This window comes from Triticum aestivum, chromosome 1A (assembly GCF_018294505.1).
Source record: "Triticum aestivum cultivar Chinese Spring chromosome 1A, IWGSC CS RefSeq v2.1, whole genome shotgun sequence".
Lineage (NCBI taxonomy): Eukaryota > Viridiplantae > Streptophyta > Magnoliopsida > Poales > Poaceae > Triticum > Triticum aestivum.
The window spans coordinates 112908116-112915406 of NC_057794.1; positions in this window are offsets into that span (position 1 = coordinate 112908116).

Consider the following 7291-nt stretch of genomic DNA (forward strand, 5'->3'; position numbering starts at 1 on the left):
ACAACCAAAACAGAGGCTAGATTGGGTTGCCTCCCAACAAGCGCTATCGTTTAACGCCCCTAGCTAGGCATAACAAGCAAGAATAGATCTAGGTATTGCCATCTTTAGTAGGCAATCCATAAGTGGCTCTAGTAATAGATACATAAGGTAATTTAATTTTAATTCTAGGAAAGTGTTCCATTCCTTTCCTTAATGGAAATTGGAATCTAATATTTCCTTCCTTCATATCAATAATTGCACCAATCGTTCCAAGGAAAGGTCTACCAAGAATAATAGGACATGAAGGATTGCAATGTATGTCAAGAACAATAAAATCTATGGGCACATAATTCCTATTTGAAACAATAAGAACATCATTAATTCTTCCCATAGGTTTCTTAATAGTGGAATTTGCAAGGTGCAAGTTTAGAGAGCAATCATCAAAATAACAGAAACCTAACAAATCACACAAAGTCTTTGGAATCGTGGAAACACTAGCACCCAAATCACATAAAGCATATCACTCATGATCTTTAATTTTAATTTTTTAATAGTTGGTTCCCGCTCATCATAAAGTTTTCTAGGGATAGAAACTTCCAATTCAAGTTTTTCTTCATAAGATTGCATCAAGGCATCAACGATATGTTTAGTAAATGCTTTATTTTGACTATAAGCGTGAGGAGAATTTAGCACGGATTGCAACAAGGAAATACAATCAATCAAAGAGCAATTTTCATAGTTAAATTCCTTGAAATACATAATAGTGGGTTTAGCAACATCTAGGGTTTTAATTTTTTCAATCCCACTTTTATCAAATTTAGCGTCAAGATCAACAAATTCCGAATTGTTGGAACGCCTTCTAGGTAAAGGTGGATTATATTCAGTCCCATCATTATCAAGATTCATATTGCAAAACAAAGATTTAATAGGGGATACATCAATAACTTTTAGATCTTCATCTTTATGTTCATAGGAACTAGAAGAACACGCTCATATAAAGGCATCTTTCTTAGCACGCATCCTAGCGGTTCTTTCATTGCACTCATCAATGGAAATTCTCATGGCTTTGAGAGACTCATTGATATCATGCTTAGGTGGAATATATCCAATTTTCAAAGAATCAACATCAAGAGAAATTCTATCAACGTTCCTAGCCAAATCATCAATCTTAAGCAATTTTTCTTCAATCATAGCATTAAAATTCTTTTGCGAAGTAATAAATTATTTAATATTAGATTCAAAATCAGAGGGCATCTTATTATAATTTCCATAATAATTGTTGTAGGAATTACCATAATTATTAGAGGGATTACTAGGATAAGGCCTAGGGTTGAAATTTCCTCTATACGCGTTATTACCAAAATTGTTCATACCAACAAAATTCACATCCATAGATTCATTATTATTCTCAATCAAAGTAGACAAGGGCATATCATTAGGATCAGAAGAACCACTCTTATTAGCAAATAATTTCATAAGTTCATCCATCTTTCCACTCAAAACATTAATTTCTTCTATCGCATGCACCTTTTTATTAGTAGATCTTCCAGTATGCCATTGAGAATAATTAACCATAATATTATCTAGGAGTTCAGTAGCTTCTCCTAAAGTGATTTCCATAAAAGTGCCTCCCATGGCCGAATCTAAAAGATTTCTAGAAGCAAAATTCAATCCGGCATAAATTTTTTGAACAATGATCCATGAATTTAAACCATGAGTAGGGCAATTACGTATCATTAATTTCATTCTCTCCCAAGCTTTTGCAACATGTTCATGATCAAGTTGCTTAAAATTCATAATATCGTTTCTAAGAGAGATGATATTAGTGGGAGGAAAATACTTAGAGATAAAAGCATCTTTGCACCTGTTCCATGAATCAATACTATTTTTAGGCAAAGACGAAAACCAAGCTTTAGCATGATCTCTAAGCAAAAAAGGAAATAGCTTCAATTTAACAATATCATTATCCACATATTTCTTCTTTTGCATGTCACACAAATCAACGAAGCTATTTAGATGGGTAGCGGCATCTTCACTTGGAAGGCCGGAAAACGGATCTTTCATGACAAGATTCAGCAAAGCAGCATTAATTTCACAAGATTCAACATCGGTAAGAGGAGCAATCAGAGTGCTAATAAAATCATTGTTGTTGGTATTGGTGAAGTCACACAATTTAGTATTATATTGAGCCATCATGACAAACAATCAAACTAACACACAAGCAAACAAAAAGCAAGCAGGCAAAAGGAGGCAAATAGAAAAAGACAGGGAGGATATTGAGAGAGGGCAAATAAAACGGCAAGGATGAAATGGGGGAGAGGAAAACGAGAGGCAAATGGCAAATAATGTAATGCGGGAGATAAGGGTACGCGATGGGTACTTGGTATGTTGACTTTTGCATAGACCTCCCCGGCAACGGCGCCAGAAATCCTTCTTGCTACCTCTTGAGCACTGCATTGGTTTTCCCCGAAGAGGAAGGGATGATGCAGCAAAGTAGCGTAAGTATTTCCCTCAGTTTATGAGAACCAAGGTATCAATCCAGTAGGAGGCTACGCGCGAGTCCCTCGTACCTGCACAAAACAAATAAATCCCCGCAACCAACGCAAATAGGGGTTGTCAATCCCTATAAGGCCACTTACGAGAGTAATATCTGATAGATATGATAAGATAATATTTTTGGTATTTTTATGATAAAGATGCAAAGTAAAATAAAGGCAAAGTAAATAGCAAAGGAAATAACTAAGTAGTAGGAGATTAATATGATGAAGATAGACCCGGGGGCCATAGGTTTCACTAGTGGCTTCTCTCAAGAGCATAAGTGTTCTACGGTGGGTGAACAAATTACTGTTGAGCAATTGACAGAATTGAGCATAGTTATGAGAATATCTAGGTATGATCATGTATATAGGCATCACGTCCGAGACAAGTAGACCGACTCCTGCCTGCATCTACTACTATTACTCCACTCATCGACCACTATCCAGCATGCATCTAGAGTATTTAGTTAAAAACAGAGTAACGCCTTAAGCAAGATGACATGATGTAGAGGGATAGACTCATGCAATATGAAGAAAACCCCATCTTGTTATCCTCGATAATAACAATACAATACGTGCCTTGCTGCCCCTACTGTCATTGGGAAAGGACACCGCAAGATTGAACCCAAAGCTAAGCACTTCTCCCATTGCAAGAAAGATCAATCTAGTATGCCAAACCAAACTGATAATTCAAAGAGACTTGCAAAGATAACCAATCATACATAAAACAATTCAGAGAAAATTCAAATATTATTCATAGATAGACTTGATCATAAACCCACAATTCATCGATCTCAACAAACACGCCACAAAAAGAAGATTACATTGAATAGTTCTCCACAAGAGAGGGGGAGAACATTGTATTGAGATCCAAAAAGAGAGAAGAAGCCATCTAGCTACTAACTATGGACCCGTAGGTCTGAGGTAAACTACTCACACTTCATCGGAGGGGCTATGGTGTTGATGTAGAAGCCCTCCGTGATCGATGCCCCCTCCGGCGGAGCTCCGGAACAGGCCCCAAGATGGGATCTCATGGATACATAAAGTTGCGGCGGTGCAATTAGGATTTTGGCTCCGTATCTGATCGTTTCGTGGTATGTAGGTATATATAGGAGGAAGGAGTACGTCGGTGGAGCAACAAGGGGCCCATGAGGGTGGAGGGCGTGCCCCCTACCTCGTGGCCTCCTCTTTTCTTTCTTGACGTAGGGTCCAAGTCTCCCGGGTCTTGTTCGTTGAGAAAATCACGTTCCCGAAGGTTTCATTCCGTTTGGAGTCCGTTTGATATTCCTTTTCTTTGAAACCCTAAAACAGGCAAAAAAACAACAATTCTGGGCTGGGCCTCCGGTTAATAGGTTAGTCCCAAAAATAATATAAAAGTGGATAATAAAGCCCAATAATGTCCAAAACAGTAGATAATATAGCATGGAGCAATCAAAAATTATAGATACGTTGGAGACGTATCAAAAGTAACGGTAACGGTGGCAAAAGTAACAATAGAAGTTTTGTAGCAATCGTAATAGTGGCAATGGAAGAAGTAATTGAGCAAAGATCATATGAAATGAGCTCGTAGGCAATGGATCAATGATCGATAATTATGTCGGATGCCATTCATCATGCAACAGTTATAACATAGGGTAACACAAAACTAGCTCCAGTTCATCAATATAATGTAGGCATGTATTCCGAATATAGTCATACGTGCTTATGGAAAAGAACTTGTATGGCATCTTTTGTCCTACCCTCCCGTGGTAGCGGGGTCCTATTGGAAACTAAGGGATATTAAGGCCTCCTTTTAATAGAGTACCGAACCAAAGCATTAGCACTTAGTGAATACATGAACTCCTCAAACTACGGTCATCACCGGGAGTGGTCCCGACTATTGTCACTCCCGGGTTGCTGGATCACAACACATAGTAGGTGACTATCACTTGCAAGATAGGATCAAGAACACAAATGTATTCATGAAAACATAAAGGGTTCAGATCTGATATCATGGCAGTCGGGCCCTAGTGACAAGCATTAAGCATAGCAAAGTCATAGCAACATCAATCTTAGAACATAGTGGATACTAGGGATCAAACCCTAACAAAACTAACTCGATTACATGGTAAATCTCATCCTACCCATCACGGTCTAGCAAGCCTACGATGGAATTACTCACGAACAGCGGTGAGCATCATGAAATTGGTGATGGAGTATGGTTGATGATGACGATGGCCACAGATTCCCCTCTACGGAGCCCCAAACGGACTACAAATCTACCCTCCCGAGGAAGAATAGGGCTTAGTGGCGGCTCCGTATCATAAAACATGATGAATCATTCTCTCTAATTTTTTCTCCCCGAAAGAGAATATATGGAGTTGGAGTTGAGGTCGGTGGAGGTCTAGGGGCCCCACAAGGTCGGGGGCGCGCCCCCACCCTTGTGGCTAGGGTGTGGGCCCCTTGCTACTGATTCTTTCCCCAATATTTTTTATTAATTCCAAAACTTGGCCCCGTGAAGTTTCAGGTCATTTCGAGAACTTTCTATTCTGCACAAAAATAACACCATGGCAATTATGCTGAAAATAGCATCAGTCCGGGTTAGTTCCATTCAAATCATGCAAGTTATAGTCCAAAACAAGGGCAAAAGAGTTTGGAAAATTATATACCATGGAGATGTATCAACTCTGCCAAGCTTAAACCTTTGCTTGTCCTCAAGCAATTCAGTTGATAAACTGAAAGCGATAAACAAAAACTTTTACAAACTCTATTTGATCTTGCTGTTGCAAATATGTAAGTCAGCATTCAAGTTTTCAGCAAAGATCATGAACTAACCATATTCACAATAACATTTAGGTCTCACATTTACTCATATCAATGGCATAATCAACTGGCGAGCAATAATAATAAATCTCGGATGACAACACTTTCTCAAAACAATCATGATATGATATAACAAGATGGTATATCACTAGCCCTTTCTGAGACCGCAAAACATAAATGCAGAGCACCCCTCAAGATCAAGGACTGACTAGACATTGTAATTCATGGTAAAAGAGATCCAGTCACAATCATAATCAATATAAATTAATAACAATGCATACAAACGACAGTGGTGCTCTCTAACTGGTGCTTTTTATAATAGGATGATGACTCTGCAATAAAAGTAAATAGATAGGCCCTTCGCAGAGGGAAGCAGCGATTTGCATAGGTGCCAGAGCTCGAGTTTTGAAATAGAGATTGAATAATATTTTGAGCGGTATGCTTTCATTGTCAACATAACAACCAAGAGATCTCCGTATCTTCCATGCTACATACATTATAGGCGGTTCCCAAATAGAATGGTAAAGTTTATACTCCCCCACCACCAACAAGCACACTCCATGGCTGGTCCGAAACAATGGGTACCGTCCAACTAACAATAGTCCTGGGGGAGTTTTGTTTGCAATTGTTTTGATTTGATTTGCTTTCAGCATGGGACTGGGCATCCCGGTTACCAGCCATTTTCTCGTGAATGATGAGCGGAGTCCACTCATCGTGAGAATAACACACCTAGCATGGAAGATATTGACAGCCCTAGTTGGTACATGAGCTATTCGAGCATACAAAATAGATTATTGTTTGAAGTTTTAGAGGTTGGCACTTGCAAATTTACTTGGAACGGTAGGTAAATACCGCATATAGGAAGGTATGGTGGACTCATATGGAACAACTTTGGGTTTTATGGAAGTGGATGCACAAGCAGTATTCCCGCTTAGGACAAGTGAAGGCCAGGAAGAGACTGGGAAGCGACCAACTATAGAGTGACAACAGTCATAAACATGCATTCAGATTAACCAACATTGAATGCAAGCATGAGTAGGATATAAATCACCATGGACATAAACATTGTGGAGGCTATGTTGATTTTGTTTCAACTACATGCGTGAACATGTGCCAAGTCAAGCCACTCGAATCATTCAAAGGAGGATACCATCCTATCATACTATATCACAACCATTTTAATTTCCATGTTGGCATGCAAGGTAAACCATTATAAACTCCGAGCTAATTAAGCATTGCATGAGTAATTATAATCTCTAATTGTCATTGCAAACATGTTTCATTCATAATAGGGTGAATCAGGAACGATGAACTAATCATATTTACAAAAACAAGATAGGTTGAGTTCATACCAACTTTTCCTTATCTCAATCATTTCATCATATATCGTCATTATTTCCTTTCACTTGCATGACCGAATGGTGTGGATAATAATAAGAGTGCACATGCATTGGACTAAGCTGGAATCTGCAAACATTAGTCAAGGGAGAAGACAGGGTAATATGGGCTCTTTGTTAGATCAACAATAATGCATATGAGATCCACTCATCATTTTTATAGTGGTCTTCTCCTCTTGACCCCCAAAGAAAACAAAAGAATTTCAAAGAAACACACTGAAATATTTTTGGAGTTTTTTGTTTTTCTAAGGAAGGTAAAACAAGAACAAGAAAAACTATTTACACGGGAAAGCTCCCAGCAAGCAAAAGAAGAACGAGAAATCTTTTTGGGTTTTCTTTTAATTTTGCTACTACTAAGCATGCATAGAAAGTAAACTAACTACAACAATTTTTTTGTTTTTCTTAAGGTTTATCGAACACACAAGAAGAAATCAAGAAAAAGGAAATAAACTAACATGGATAATACAATGAAAAAGTATGAGCACCAACAACTGAAATAAGTGTGTGAACATGAATATAATGTCGGTGAGAAATACGTACTCCCCCAAGCTTAGGCTTTCGGCCTAAGTTGGTCTA